Raw genomic sequence first — 16,429 nt, 5'->3', positions numbered from 1 at the left:
GGTCACCACTCAGTCCTGGGCTTGCAGTCTGACTTTCCTGGAGCTGCAGATCCTCTGCCCTCTAGATGTGCTGGGAAGCTGCCCAGCTCTTTAAGACCTTTTCAATTCCCATTTTAAATCCGGAGTTTTGGTCTGAGTTCATTTGCTCTAGCTTTTTCTCCTGTGTTTGTTTGCCCATTTGGCTGGCTCGGTATGCATTTCATTTCCCTGGCTCCTTAGGCATTTCTTTGAAGTCTGATGAGAGCAAACATTTAAGCTACCTTTCCTAGTGGGAAATTCCTACTGTAACCTCATGGGTTCCAGCCTGGCTCTGCAGCAGCTTGGCAAGGCAGAGGGCGTGTGTGGGGGCTGGGGGGCACTGCAGAGCCATGCACCCAACAGCATCCACAGTGCTGATTTCCAATGGCATCAAGTGTGGATATCCAAGCCAAGCTGAGGCCATGAAGGCTTCCTAACAGCACCATCCTTGCCATTGCGCAGCACAGGGACAAGCAGTGGTTGTGCTGGAGGCTGTATTCTGGGCACAGCGGTGTGTGCAGTGTCACCAGGATTCCTCACCATTCACTGCTGCATTGCACTTCAGCATGTGCTGGCATTACCCCTCCTTGCTGTATCCCAAATACTGTAACAGAGAAGAACTTGTAGGAACAAAAGATATTTCTCCCTAAGCAAAGTGTTGCTGGAAAGGGCTAAGGCTGCAGGAAGCTTTTACTCCCCTATCTGTATTTGTAATTAAGCTTTGCATTAATATCAGATGAAATTAAGCTCTTTCCCTGTAATCGGGAGGGTGGCTGCTGCTGAGCATATGTGTTTAAAGCAGAATTGTACCTGCTGATCTTGATGAATGGGTCATTTGTGCTCTGAGTTTTCTCTGAAATGAGGAGGAGAGTACACAGCCCCAGTGCTGATAAGACATGCTGTTATTTTGTGTTCTGTAGCCATTTCTCCAGGAAGCCGTTGCTTCATTTGCATTGCTTTTTTAACCTTATATGCTCAGTGGGCCCAGGCGAGGCTTCTTTCTTCTTGAATTAAATGTAATCAGGCTGAGCAGTGAGGAAGAAATGATGAACGAGGACATCATTTTGGAAAACACATATCTCCTGACTGCTTATCTCAATGACATAAGAGGACTTGAATACAGTATGGAAAATATATGCAGATAGGGGCTCAGAGTATCATGCTGGAGACTAATAGCTCAGAGGGCTAGACCTGGCCAGAAACTATTTATTACTTAGAGCATTGATTTTGTAATTTATAAGGGTTAATCATTAAAACTTTAATTCTCTTGGAAGAAAATAGATGAGGAGTTCTGACATTTGTCAAAGTTGCAGAGGAAAGGGACTGGGGGGCAATGGAAGGAGCAACCTTGAGGGAAGAGTTGGTGGCAGTGGTGTGCGCAGTTGGTGTCACTGGGGATGGAAAAACAAATTGCTGACTTGGCTGGGATTATGCATGGTCCTTAATGCATGGCCAGGCCCAGGGCTGAATGGATTTGCTATAGGGGACCACAGGGGGCAAGGACAGGTGGAAGGAGCATGGTGCAAGGAAGGGGCTGGTCAGCAGCGCTCAAATAGCAGGCACCAAGCATGGAGATCCTGGGCTGGCAGCAACATCCCACAAAATGTTGTAGTATATGCGGACTCCGGAGAGCAAGAGGAAGAGGAGACTCAAAGTACAACTTCACAAAGTGGAAGAGCACTGAGGTTGTTGTTGGTGAGGCTGCTCTTCCAGCTCAGGGTGCACATGTTAATGGTCCTATAAACTGGGTGAATAAGGAAGAGAAGAAAGGGGAAATACTTGCCAAATAATTTGCTTTTAAAATATGCCAATGTACTGTTGAAGTTATTTATTTGTTATGTGACTTCCTCTAGCTAGAATAGATCTGATAAAGTCTGGCCATGCAGAACCGAAATAGCATTGAAGCAGGCTTGTTCAGCACAGGTCAGCATGCAATTATGGAAACATCCACATATTTGTCTGGATCAGAGTGAGCCATTGTGCCATGAAAAGGAAGGAGATTTTTTGCACTGATAACATGAATCCCGTGAGACACAAAGTGCCTTTGCAAATCCAAGCCATGGCCATGTTGTGGTGGAGAGCACAGCACATCCCAGAGCAAGGCCGGGGTGAGTCTGCATTAAGGGACTACTAATCATGGTAAATAAAAATGGCAGAAAAGTCAGCTTTTAGAAAATAAATGGAGAGCTTGGCCACAGCTGAACCCCTGCTCAACCCCCAACAACCCCCAGACTGCCAGTATTTGAACTGTAAGTCTGCAGATGGTCTGCAGTGCTAATTGAAGGATGCTTCTGAATGCAGTGTGGCACAGTTTGCCTGACCTCCATGCTGAGCATATTTCATTGCAGAAAAGGCCCTGAATGTTGTGCAAATCCTGACACAGCAGCAGTAAATCAGCTCCCAGGGAGCAGCCAGGAAGCATCCCTCCTCAAAGGTCTGCAGCAGCCGGATGCGGGGGAAGAAGAGCTTTGGTTAGCAAGCTGAGCCCTAAATGAATTGAATTATGAGAGGGTATTAATTAGTGTCTCTGTTTATTGGCATTGCCATAAGATTTGCCACTAATTCACGGAGCAAGTGGTTTGCCTTTCTTATGAAATGTGTGCTCTGGGATGCAGCCCCCCAGTGCACTGCTCACACCTCCAGTGTGCAGATGCAGCCAAACGCAACTGTTGAAGCAGCAAAGAAGGCGTGAAATTTATGAGCTCATTTTTGTTGCTGGCCTCCCTCACTCTTGGGAGGTATCAGTCAGAGCCAGCCCATCCTGGTGGTAGCTTGGAGGACTGCATTCAGAGTACCTGAAGAACAGGGTGCAAAACTTGTGGCAAAATGATAGATCAAGGTTTGGCAGAGCAAACTGAGAACTGGGACTGGTTTTGGAAATCCTCCAATGGCTTCCTTTCTGAAAGTGACAGTTATCCTTTCTGTGTTTCTTTCCCCTTTCCTTTTTCTCTTATTTCACTTTCAAGGTGTATGGGAAATCACAGCTTGAACCTCTGATTAATCAGCTGAGGCAAGTGTTGGGTCAGCTGCGGGAGCACAGGTGAGAGTAATGGAGCTGTGCTCCCGGAAAGGGTGGACTTCGACTCCACCCCCTCTGAGACCTCATTTAAGGGCTGACCACCACTGAGGCAGCATCTCTTGGAGATTGCTCCCTGGTGGAGACTGCCTCAGCTTTCCAGTCAAGGCATCGACATTGGTGAGTTTTCTTTTGCTAATAACCTTTGACTATTTATCACCATCTTAGTCAATATCTTTATATTAGCCACCTTTAAACCATCCTCTGTTACCACCTTTACACAAGGTATAGAATTTCCAGTTTTTTTTAAGTTCCCCTTTGTTTCTGACTTGCTTTGGCCATTATCTCCAAGTAGGATTGCAGTGTCATGAACCCAAGGTGCTCTTCTGCCTATCGGAAAGCTGCTGAATCTTGGAAACTAATCATGAAACTTCAGCATGAGATGGGGACAGCAGCTGGAGCAACCTGAAAAAGGAGTGGTAGAAAACTCCAACACAAAGGAGGTCTCTGAGCATAAAATGGTGTGTGCAGCAGGTGTCCTCCTGCCCTGGGCTGTGGTGGCTGCTATTCAAGGTCCAGAGTGTGCCTGGAGCTGTCTTAGCTCATCATCTTCTCCTTCCTTATCTTTCCATCTGTCTACTGGGAATAGAGGTAGTACTTGCAAAGTGCAGTCAGGCAGGGGACGTGTTCAGCAGCACCTGTTTGGAAGACCACTGTGTGTGGTCTCAGAGATCATACAATAAATGGCAAAGTGATATTATATATGGCAAAGGGAACCTCAGGCTTATAAAACAGCTACTTTTGGGAGTGCCACAGAAATCTGTCAAGTATTCTTCCTTCAGAAGATGTTACTGTGCAAGCCAAGGGCTCCTCACTTGCATGGAGATCAAAAACAATGCCTGTGAGTTAAGAAAGTGTGAAGGGGACATAGTCTTCCCCTCATATTTGCACACTGGTCTTTAGATTGCATTATATAAATCAGCCCCACCAACGGAATGCGAGTGTTCTGAAATATTGTATTTGCTTTGGATCAGTTCACAACCAGATTGCTTTTATTTTGTTTCATAAGAAGTTGAGATTGGAGATGTATGGACATGTTACTCTTTATGTTTGCATCTGCCACGCTGGCAGGAGAAAAATGGTTGCTTGGGTTTTGTGAACATTCTCCAATTATTTTTCTAAAATGGTTTGGATGAAATACTGTTGGTTCATATAATTAGCTGAAATAATAAACTGGCAAGAGTTTGTTTTTGTTTCCTTTTAGAAGGAAAAATACTGCAATGAGCTCAACACCCTGTATCTTGGCATGCACTGGAATGCTGCGATGTGAGCAGCTCCATGCGGATCATGCACTGCACCCAACCCAATAGTGGTTCTGGTAGGGGGCAGTGAGCCCTGTGAGCCCCCACCTGCAACAGGCAGAGACCTGGGGGAAGCCTGAGGGCTGGGTGTGGGACTTGAGTTCTGCAAACTGCTAAAATGATCTAATTTTGAGTTTGCTCTGGAAGCGTGCTTGTCTTTCTAAGCCGTTTTGGATGTGACAGTACCTGTTTTTACCCTTGACTTCTGCAACAACCTACCTGCTCTCAGAACACTCCTCCTGCACAGCATCCTCTGCTCCTCCATCCTGCAGGAGCTGTGTACACTTGGATAGAGGATCAATCACCATAATAGCTGTTGTCTTCAAGGTTTATTAATGCCTTCCAACTGAATTCCTGTTTTCCTGCTAATAACCCTTCCAGTGGAACACTTTGGTGGATACACAATTATTCATGTGGCAAACTTGCCACTTGAATGCTGGTAGGTAATTAGTAAGCTTTGCATCCAACCAGAAGCAAGTCATTTTTAATTTCTGCAATAGACTTGAAGCTGGGATTATTGCATTGCAGGATTTTTACTTAAAGCAACACTCTGGAAGGAGGAACAGTTGCTGTCTGTTGAGGTAATTAGGGGTGCACAGGTGTTCCTCATAGAGATTCATTTGGTCCCACAGCCCATATTAGTAGGCTTATTTCTACACTTGTGCTTAGAGAGCTGTAACTGGAAGTGCCAAAGGTCTGAAATGGCAGTGGTGAAGAGAGGTGGGCTTGGTGTGTTGGGCTTCTCCTGGCTAATGGGAATTGCAGGTACTATTCTACTAGCTTAGTAAAGAGCCACTACCTGTCCCCAGCAGGTTTTGGTGGGTAGGTGCTGCACAGGACTGGATGCAGAGCACAGGTTCAGTTTCCCATGGCAGACATGGATACAGGATTGCATGTGGGCTAAAGATAGTATGTGGTCCTCTGTTTTGTCATTTTTTCTGTCACTTTAATGCACGTTATGTTGGATGGCCACGATAGCTGGCTGAGCTGGGAGTCATCTCTCTGCCTCAGAATACCACAAGTTAAGCAGTGTTTATCCTTCACTAATTCTTTTAGGTGGAAGATGGAATTTGAGAAGGTTAAAAGTTGAAAGGGAGAGGCTGATTGCTGTAAAGCACAGATTTAACTTGTGGTTTTCTATTTCTTCCTTACACTTTCCTTAAAGGCCTGAGGCATGATAACAGAGCTGTCAGTATCTTCAGGCTGACTATTACAATCACCTGAATGCTCTCAGGAAGCCAGAGCCTTTCTCAGCATTGCTGTGGCCAACATATCCTTCTTCCAGACAACTGAATATGGAAAAGAATACAAAAGCAGAGTCTGTCAGTCACCCCTGGGCGGTTGTCAGCATCTGGAAGGATGGATGCAGAAGTTCAGAGCAGCCATTTTCATCTAGTCACCTGTGTGCCTGAGTCAGAGGTAACTCCTTGGGATGTGGGGTGCAAGTTCTTCTCTGGAACATGTCTCAAGCCTGTGGACTTAATTATGGGTGTCCTGTGATGCTGCTCCCCTTTTTGTCCCCTGTGTGTCACACAGGTCCTGCAGAGTCCCCCTCCCCCCGCAGCACCCCTTCACAACCCATCCTCTTCACTGTGAACAATGCATCACCCTGCACGTGCTGCTCCAGCCCTGACCCACACTGCAGCAAGCACCCATCAGTTCAGCCTGCTTTTATTCATTTATTTCATTATGCTGTTATGGCCCTCATCAGACACAGTGCTAATTAACTCGGTCCCACCCTAACAACTCCTGCCTCCTGCATCGTCTCCAGGGTTTCCAGTGCAAGGCTTTGTAACAGATCATTCCTCCCAGGGGACCCCAATGGACGCTTTCCATGGTGGAGATCCAGACATCAGACAGGGGCATGGTCTGGGTCTTAGGGCTGTGAGCACTTGGGGACTGTCCCCAGCTCTTGTGGCAGTCTATTGATGGGACACACTGCTGGTCAGGAGGGCTTTATTCTGCCCCTGCCATCCTCGAGATGGGCAGAAAGCTCTCAGCACCTATTTTCAAAAGGAAACCTTTTGTTTCCTTCTTGTTTTTATGCATTACAGTCACATTATAAAGAAGTCCTGTGGAACATTCAGCTACTTACTGCATAATTATAATCATATTTGTATACCTATAAGTAGGTCACCAGTCTCTTAGGTTAATCAATTACAGTGGCATTCACACCAGTTTCTTTCATAAATCACTGGGTTTTAGCATATCCACTGAGATAATGGAGGAAAACCATCTAATTTTGATCTAACCGGAATGAAATGTGAACGTGCATAATTTGCTCTTACAAAGTGTATCTAATGTTCTCTACATCTTTATTTATTTGTGCTGTTTCATGCTGCATATTGCCTAAGTGGCAAAAAAAAATTGCAGAGGCTGTTGCACTTAGAACTAAATGACCCACAATAATACAATTTATCTGTGTTTATGTTACATTGTTCTTCGTGACAGATATTTAATCACCCACTTCTGATGGCTGATGCGCTGATTACAAATCACAGTGGAATCTGGGGCCCAACTGCAAGTTCCTTGGGCGTGATACAAGAATATCTGGGAGAGCTGTTTTGCTGTGTAAACCAAGCAGTTAAGTGGGAAGGGAGGACTTAGGCTGGAGGCTGTGAATGCTTTAGGACATAGTGGGATGCCACTGTGTAGCATCTGCTGAGCTACAGTCACTGCAGCTGCTTTAATGCTTACCCAAGCTCAGTGAATGGGCTCCATCAGAGCCAAGTGTGTCTCTTTTATGCCTGCCTCACCTGCCTTTTGGCTGGCAAGGACGTTTGGACTGATCCATCAGCACCTCACTGAGGGATGCACCTCACCATGGCAGGCAGGTGGAGAGTGTGTCAGCTGAGGCCATCCCCTGCCATTAGCCTCGTGGTATGCTTGCTGCAAACAAACAGCATTCATTGGGAAGTGCAAACGAACTGTCTGGAAGAGGTGCTGGCTCATACCCATTGCCTAGCTGCAAGCCACTGCTCTCCATCCAGCCCCTCTTGGAGCAAGCAAATACAAAAGCAGATATAGCAAATGAAAAGCAGATATAGCTTTCTGTCTGCATGAATGTCTGCCTAAATATCCCCTCAGCTGCCAGTCTGGAAAACGTTGCTGTTGGAGAGGTGGAAATGCAGGGAGTGCATCCTGAGCCAAAGCACCGTGCGGGTGAAACAGGGCTGCTGGAGTCACCTTGTGCAGAGATACTGACTGCTCTGGAGACTAGACACTGGTTAGGAAATGGACTCTTCTTGGAGCTGTGGAGCAATTCTTGCCCATTTCCAAACAATATCTGAACAAGCAGGTGAACACCTGAGCTTAGATGATGAACAGGTGAACACCTGAGCTCTTGCCCAACTAACAGCCATGCTGCAAGCTCACTCTGGTCATGCCATGCCCTACAGCTTACAGCTCCAGGGTGAGCTCAGGGTCCCTGCAGACACCATGGCTCTGCCAGCAGGTGGGTCTGGCCCCAAGGAGGGCTGTGTGCCTGCTGTGTGCTCCTTGCAGCTGAGCATCCTTGTGTGGGAGGTTGGTGCTGGGAGAGGATGCTGCTGGAAACATGCACGGTGGGAGCCAGCTGCTGTCACATTGCTCATCCCAAATGAGTTTGTGAAAGAGAGCTGGGTGGAAACCGTTCCTTTTTTTAACCTTAGTTACAACCTTATGCTAAAAATACTCCTCCTTTCAGAAGCAGCTGCTACCTGAGAAATGAACAAACAGAGCCTTCAGAAACTCTTGTGAGTTTTTGTGTGTGTTTTAGCAGAAAACTAAGAATTTTTATGCTTCGATTAGTTTGTTATTCTCGCTTATTTTTTTCCCCCACCTGAAATTGTTCTGTGACAGAAACTACTCCAGCCTGTGTGGCCTGGCCAACCAGGTCTGATTTGCTATGAACATCACTACTTAATGTTTGGTTTTTGGCAGCCACAGGAGCCCCCAGCCCATGTGTTGCATTGGTCTTGGGCACTGTGTAGATTTGGAGGCCATGCATGGGGACGGGGGCACACAGGATGAAGGGGAGGGGGCTGGTACTTTGCGCTCAGCAAGCAACCCTTGTGCCCCACAGTGTGGGCAATGGGAAGGGGTGCAGCTGACCTCCACGTGCCGGTTCTGGCACTGCTCAGCTCTGCTCTGGAGGAGTGTTTGTGAGGATTTACGTGTGTCAGGCTCCTATTTCAGGAGAGAAATCTGTCAGAAGATCATAAATGTTCTGAGCAATTTATGTTCACTGGTTTGGGCGCCTTAGCCCCAGGAGTAGATAAATTGTGGCTTAATGTTTTATTTCACATTTCCAGGGAATTTAGTGTCTTTGGAAGGCTTCAGGTCGATTGTCCCAGAGGGAAATTCTCTCTTGGTGGGATGGATAACTCATGGGAAGGGCAATCCCAGTGCTGTAGGCTGCGCCCTGGCACCATGCAGTGCATAGCAGGAGGTGCTGGAAAGTGTCTTCTTTGGATATATTTCTATCTGAGTAGAGAGCATTAATCTGTTTATAGTTCAATGGGAGTTTGGAAATCCTGCATGTCTGAAATGACAGCAGATGGCACAATAGAGGGTTTAGCTGAGTTTTAGGTATGCGGACAAGTTAAATTAATTAACAGTAATCTCTTTAAAATGTATGGCAGAGTAATACCAGCCTGGTCTATAGAAAGATTCTTAGGGACTTAATAAAGCTCTGAGAGTAATTAATTATGCACTAACCCATGGTTAAGCAGATATTATCATCCAGTCAGTGGGCACAATTCCTGTTTGCCATTTGACAAAGAGGACCATTAGTGTTTGCTTTGCTGGTACCCGCAAGGGATGTCCACAGTCCCCCATATGCCCACATGGACGTGGGATGTCTTCAGCACTGGGAGAGAACTATACCAGTGTAAAGCATGTGGGGTCAGAGAGGTTACATCGCTGGGGAAAATGGAGAACTTTGCTAAGAAGAGATATTTAGCTTATTACCTTATAAGCACCTATCTAAGCTCTGTTCAATTAATGAAACATGATTTAAAGTAAAAAGGATTGGTACCAACCAAACCACTGAAATATAAGCTCTTCTAATTATGCAATAAGATAACGTCTACCAGATTAAAATTTTAATTAGCTTAATTTAGGAACAGTAAAAAGCATTAGACTTATAGCTCTGAAACACATAAATGATATCAAGGGGAAGGGGAAAGAAAGTGTAAATGGGTTGGGTTTTGAGTACGTCCTCATGCCTGGTGTTTGCCGTGAGAGCTCAGAAGATCCCATTGGATTTAGGTGGCTGGGTTGGCTGCAGCAACTGCCTGGGAGTGAGGGGCTCTGGGTGTAGGTGCCTGGGCACTGCAGTGTCCTTGGTATTCTCCAGCAGTCCTTTCTAACATCAGCTGCCTGCAGCTCTGCTTTCAGAAGGGAGAAACAGGCTAATTATAACAGGCACTGTTGTTCTGTTTAGTTTTTGTTTTGTTTTTCTCTTTCCTTTGCTCTATTCATAGATTTAAAGGCCAAAAAGGACCATTAAGTCCAACTAATCCTACATCCTGCTTGACAAAGGCCATCCCGCCTATCCCCTAATTCCTCAGTACTGGGGCTGACCATGACCGTCTGATTATATACAGTCTGAAAAATGCACTATGAGAGCCTCTGTGTGCCTGGGCACGGAGCAGGACCCCACTGCAAACACCCAGCCTTGATTTAAAGACTTCAAGTGATGGATGATTTATGTTATCCCTCCCAAAACCACTCCAATACTTAATTACATTTACAGTAAAATAAGTCATTGAGGCTGATAGCATGGGGAGCCGTAACATGCAAAGTGCACGGTGTGTAGTTGCGTTTGGCTATGAGGTAAGGAATCCAACAAATCTCTTTTATGCCTTTTCAGGGAAGAAACAAAGACATTTGAACCATTTGCACAACACAGAAGCTCTCCAGCATGAGCCCTTAAAGGGCTGGAGGCTTGCTGGGGAAGCTTTGAGGAGGAGAGTTATAAAGAGCAGAAGGTTTTACGATGCAAGGTTGAATGGGAAACTTTTATTGGAGGGGCTTGGCCAGCTCCCGTCCCATGGGGGAAAGGCAGAGGAATCTGAACATACTGTTTTCTCTTTTGGAAGGTCAAAGCTGTTGCAGACAACGGTAAAGCAGCATAGGAGAAACACCCTTTCTCCTCTGTCATCGCTGTCAAAGACGGAGGAGGGGAAGAAGTCCCACACACCACATTTCAGCAAAGCCCTGAAGGTAAAAATGATCTCTTGGCTTGAAATTTATCTTAATGAGCAAAATCCAGCCAATGGAACAGGGTGCAGATGAAAGTGACAGATGGAATCATTTAAAGTTTGATTCTCTGCATGAATGAAAATATTATTTCTGATAAGTTTGTGTGTTTGTTTGTTTCTTTTGGTTGATAGTGTTCTGCAAAAAGTCACAGCCTCCAATTGGCAGTTCCAGCTCTTTGGCAGATGATTTTAACCAGGGTCAGACCCACAGCTCTTGAAAATTCAGAACCTGAGGGAGTTCTGGAACTCTTCATCCCATGGTTACACCACAGCGTTGATCCAAGAGCCGGGGGCAGCATTCCTTGGCCAAGAGGTTTGTGCTGGATAGGAGCTGAGACCCTGAGTCTGAAGCTGCCCAGGATCAGTGTGCTGAGAATACCAACAAGCATCAATCAGGCAGTCTGGGAGAGCATACAGAAATGTATCAATTTGTTCCCGAGTCTTTTCAGGCACAAACAACTGCAAGAATTTACCACTGCTATATAAAAATATAGTCTAGGACCCAGGCAGGTCTGTAAAAGTTGTGTGAAGCTGGAGGATGCATTTCCTTGTGGGAGATGTGCTGAATTTTGATGCTGAGAGGTGTTGTCATACACCCCTCGTAACAGCACAATGCTATTGCTTATCCTTAATAGGGGAAGATAGGCAGAAGGAATAGAATCAGTGCTGTGCAATAAAATAATAGCTCTTTTACCATTTCCTTGCACAGGTAATTTTGGTTATTGTAATCTAGTGCAAACACAGCATGGAGCATAGCGTGTGCACAGCTGTGGCTGAGCAGGAACAAAAGCATTACCATTTTCCTTTGCCCACTTATTTCCAGATCTGATCAATCAGCAGTTAACAAAGGTCCAGGATGACATAAAAGAGGGTTTTCTGTTAGCTTCTATAATTGAAACGCCTTCTTGGGCTGGATTTTACGAAGCACGAGGCAAGTGCTCGACCATGCAGCCTCTCTGCAGGAGCACCACCGGCAGCTCCCAAACCCTGCTCTCCTGTAAGACAGACCTGATGGGGATGTGTCAGCACCCTGCCACGCTGCTTGGTCAGCTGGGAAGAGAAGAAAAGCACCGCGAGGAATGTCTGCAGCTGGATTCCAGCAGCAGATGAAAATAGCTGCTCCTATTTTAATCTGGAGAAGTGGCAGCACGGCACAAGCAGGACTGGCAGTCAGTGCTCTGCCACAAAGCTGGGATTCAAAGAGCAGTTGTGAGTCTGGGAATGCAAATGCAGAGCAGGGCAAAACGTGGCCCCAGGCCATCTGGCCCCAGTGGCTCCAATTTGGGATCAGGAGGTAGGGATTTGTGCTTCCTGTTTTCTTCCTTTTAGCTATTGCAAAGTGTGCTAACACTGAACATGGGGCGTTCTCAGGAAGCAACGAGGCTGCTGTGCTCCATGTCCTTTATTTGCACGCGGCCCAGCTGGGGTTTGTCTGCTGAGTTATGTGTTGACTCTTGCCTAATTCCAGAAGTTTCACTGCACTGTAACATGCATATTCCACTTCCTTGTGGATTTGCGATGGCAGAGGAAGAAGACAGAGAAAAAGGTGACCTTTTCCTTTCTTCCTTTTCATTTTCTTTTGTTGTGAGAAGCCTTTCACACATCAGGAAAGTGGAAGTCTTGCTTTATCCCTCTTGTCTTTCTTAATCTAGAGGGGAATGTTTGCTGGATGTGCTTTTACAGGACTAGATCTGAAATAAAGGACTGAAAATTTATCACCACATCTACGTAAGGGGTGAATTATTCATCCACTGTCTCTGGTAAATCTGCTGTTGCAGAATCTCACTGTGAAACAAGAGCAGCTCTTTGTTTTGCTGGGCTATGAGATCGCTCCCCGCAGATCCATCAGCTGCTGCTCGGAGGCTCCGCGTAGGAAGCTGGCCTCGAAGCTTCCTTTCCTTATTTGATTATGCTCAGGGTTCTTTTGACTCCACATTCATTTATTCTTCAATTCGTTTTGCAAATGAGGTAACCGCAGGAACCCGTCCATGGAAATTTAAGACCTCTTCCTGTGATTTTGTTGTTCCTCCATGTGATCCTATCACATGCAGGGTTAATTCCCCAATTCCACGGTGCCTGAATTCAGCATCAGTTTCAAGAAGCAAATATTGCATCTGAGGTGCAATCTGTATGCAGAATGACTCCAAATTAAGTGATTATTAACTACTCTTGGAGTGAAGAGCGTCCAGGCAAAAGGGTGGTACCATATTAATTACATCCTTTTCAAAGCTGATGAAATTAATTGCTTTATCCTTCACTATGGAGGGCAGATTTCATAGGCTGCTCAGATTTCTGAGTGCTTTCGGACCAAATCTCTCTGTATTTACTCCATACAGGACTATCTATTGTAATAACATTAGGTAATATTGAGACTTTTCCCACTGTTCCTTTCAGAGCCACATGAAATGATTTCCCTCTTGGCTTTAGAAAGATGCAACAAATATTGTGAGTGCTTTATGGTCTTCCCTAAGGTGTGAAATTGCTTCTGAAGCCCGTTTTGCACTACCTGAGTTAGGCTTTTAGCTACCTTAATGGGGAGAATCCTGGAGGTTTTGTTCTGAAGGAGGTCAGAAGCACCCGGCTGGTGTTATACACAAGTTAGCGTACAAGAAAATAAAAGAAGAGGAAGGGGAATTTGGGAGGATGAGTGTTTTGCCAGGCTGCAGTTGCAGACTGGCCCCAGTGTGATCTCAGGACTAGGCACAAAATGTCTCTTGTGCCATATGGCCCCTGTGCTCACCCCCTTTCTAATGCCAGCTAATCTGCTGGTAAGTCCCTCCAAAGAGGGTGCTTCGTACTTTGCACACCTCACCCATAATCGCTTTCAGGGACTGGTTGCTCTTTGGCTCCAGTGCCAGATGGAATTAATATACCCATCACTGTAATTATTCAGACAAGCAAACAGTGGCAGCAGTACGGCCATCCCAACTTCTCGCTTTTCCCACTGATTCAGTGGCATACTTGAAAGAGTCCTTTCATCCCCATGGATCCTGTTCCCTGGAGTTGTCCCAGGCTGTCCTCATCAAAAGGGAACTTGATGTTTCAGCAGTTTCTCAGCCAATTTCATGCTGGGATAAGAATCAGTGGTGATGAGATAGAGAGTGAATGAATGATACTGACTGTTGCCCAGAAGCTTGGTATATGTCCAGCCCCTCCTAGGGTCCTCTAAAACCTTTCACAGAGCTATGTGTGAAATGGAAATTCTGGTGACAGCTCGTGAGTTGAAAGCTAGCCCGCCTTTTGGCCAGCTCCAATGGATGGTGGAAATCCAAGGTTCAGTGCAATGAGCAGCCTGGATGGATGGTGTCTGAGGCCACGCGCACAGAAGGAAACACTTCTGAAAGCCTTCTGCACCCAGCAGATACTACGTATGTACCTCCCACTGAGCCCATCACCCCACATGTGACTTCTGCAAAGCTTATTTAATAGTCAGCAGCAGAATGAAACCGTCAAGGATTATCTTCCAATCTCAGGTAGGTCCTTTCCACTTCTAGGTCATTAGCTCCAGCCTTCAAGGGTTGCCCAGGTCCCCACTCTTTGGCTCCAGCCTTCAAGGGTTGCCCAGCTCCCCACGCACCATAAAGCTTTGAGCAGTGTTTGTATTTGTGAAGATCTACAGGGAGGGGTACCTGCTAGATGAGTTCAAAAGCTGGAAGAAAGAGGAGCTTTTGGACACTCCAGGCTCTCCTCGAAGCATTGCATGATCCAGAGTGAGACGTTACACTCTCGTCAAGTGTGTTTGGTGTTAGGAATGAGCAGTGGTGATACCATAGTGACAAGAAGCGAGGCTTTGAGGGCTTTGATGCCCATGTTACAAAGAATATGCAAACTTGTATTATTCTTTTGATTAGCTGCTCTCTGATATGTCAGGTCCATGAATAATCAAGCTTCATTTTCTAATTAGTTTTACTCATCACCCCGCTGCTCCATGCCTTTGCTCATTTGCATACCCTTTTTCCAGATAAGGGCCTTATGCTGTGAGGCACCGGGGAAGCTCCTGTCCCACGATCCCATTTCCACAGCCCTTTGCTGGATGTTTCCTTGCCCCCATCCCTGCTCCTCTTCTCACGCAGTGCCCTGTCTGCAGAAAGTCTTTCTGCTCTGTGCTTTTCTTAAACCTCATTTCCTCCAGCAACAGGGTGGTGTGTTCACGTTGCCTGGCTGACCTGGCTGACACGTTTTGATTCTGGTATCCAGTTTCACCCAGAGAAGAAAGCTATCAAAGCACTCGGTTTGTATAAAGCTTGTGGGAGCAGGAGGGCTCCTGCTGGGCAGTGGAGGACAAGGCTGGAGCATGAGCTCCATCACTTTGGGGATGTGCTGGGGAAAGAGTGGTTTTGAATGCCCTCACCACAGATGTGTTTAACCATCGGATGTCTCTGGCCAAGAGAAATCATTCCATAAAAGCAAGCTGCAGAAGCTAGGCTGGTGACAGTTATGATGATTGTTTTAAGAAATATGCTATTTTTGTAACATAGGAGGCTCTTCTGGAGTTATTTCCATTTGTCTTCTCCACCTTCCTGCACAGATACTCAATAAGAATCACTGTCTTACAAGGGGATTTAGCAAAGCAAAGGGCTTGCTTATGATTCATTTAACCAGGTTCTTCTCATTGTGCTATTGTGCATATATAGTTTCTCCTCTGATTTCAGAATAACCCTGCCTTGGCTGCTGTGCTTCCCAGCAGTTGGTGTGTCCCTGCCCATGGGGCTCAGGCTCCTGCTGACAGGAAACCATGATCCCTCCCTACGAGGCAGAGGTGTTAATGCCCAGCAAAGCTCAGTTTGCACGCTGACAGCCTGCTTACCTCGGAGCTGCCGTGTCTTTTCAAAGCACACACCATTTGTCAGCCAAACACAGTGGTGAAATTCAGATGCTGTGAAGATCTTTATGAAAGAGACAGGGGTGTGATAATCCGTATCGCACAAAGAGCTAACAAGAATTTCCTAAAGCTGCAAAGATCAATTCCACGCTCGAGGCATGAGGCTTTGCATTGATCCATTTCTGGGCAAATACCTGGTGCCTTTACACACAAACTGCTGCCTTTCAGAAAGGTCTGCAGGTGAACAGGGTCAGCCCAAGACGAGTCCCTGCACCAGCTCAGCTTGATCCTGCTTTCATTTTGTCACTATAGCCCCTTTTGTTCCAGCAGCTCCTCGCCTGGTGCCTGCTGACCAAGAGCTCCACTCCCATAAGGAACCAGCAGACCTTCATCTCATTTGAGGGGATCTTCATTTTCCTCGTGGCCCCAGATGAAAGCTGGGAGCATCGTTTGCATACAGCGGGTGAGAAGGCAGCAGGCTGGAGACCATCACTCATCGCTGAAAGGATGATCATTGTTTGTTTAGCTCATTCCAGAATAATGGCTCTGCTGGGAACACCAACCCAGTATGCATCATATCTTTTATAGTATATATTAATTTAGCGTAGACATTAGCCCATCATTATTCCCTCCTTTTAATTCTCATGTATTAGCATTCGGGATCAGTTTTAACCCAGCACACGTCTTTGTTATTTCACAGCGCAGAATAAATAAAGCTGGAGGCAAACGCATTTATTTTTTTATATAATACAAACGATTGTGGGGAAGTGATGGATATAAAGCACGGGAATGTCTTTATAATTTTAAAGCTTGAATTTCAGAACACAGAGTTTTCATTAAGCACTGCCATCCATTCATTGCGGGGAGACAGATATAAACAGAAGCAAATTAACTCAGTAGTTCTCATGCCTGGCATCTTTGTGATGAAATTGCCTATTATTGTGAGTGTAAATGTTTTCCAAATAGT

At 45.9% G+C, this 16,429-nt stretch overlaps 1 long non-coding RNA gene across 1 annotated transcript in view; it reads left to right on the top strand.

Moving 5' to 3' along the window:
• Nucleotides 1-16,193, top strand: part of LOC107312705 — a 55,188-nt gene extending 38,995 nt beyond the window's left edge. The window contains exons 14-16 of the long non-coding RNA XR_004307058.1: nucleotides 10,479-10,602; nucleotides 10,773-12,186; nucleotides 15,793-16,193. This is a non-coding gene — a long non-coding RNA (uncharacterized LOC107312705). The remainder of the gene's footprint in view (nucleotides 1-10,478; nucleotides 10,603-10,772; nucleotides 12,187-15,792) is intronic.
• The last annotated feature ends 236 nt before the right edge of the window (nucleotides 16,194-16,429 follow it).

The sequence above is a fragment of the Coturnix japonica genome, chromosome 4 (genome assembly GCF_001577835.2).
Source record: "Coturnix japonica isolate 7356 chromosome 4, Coturnix japonica 2.1, whole genome shotgun sequence".
Taxonomy (NCBI): Eukaryota; Metazoa; Chordata; class Aves; order Galliformes; family Phasianidae; genus Coturnix; species Coturnix japonica.
The sequence above is the reverse complement of the archived record's forward strand: the minus strand, read 5'-3'. Positions and strand labels throughout refer to the sequence as shown.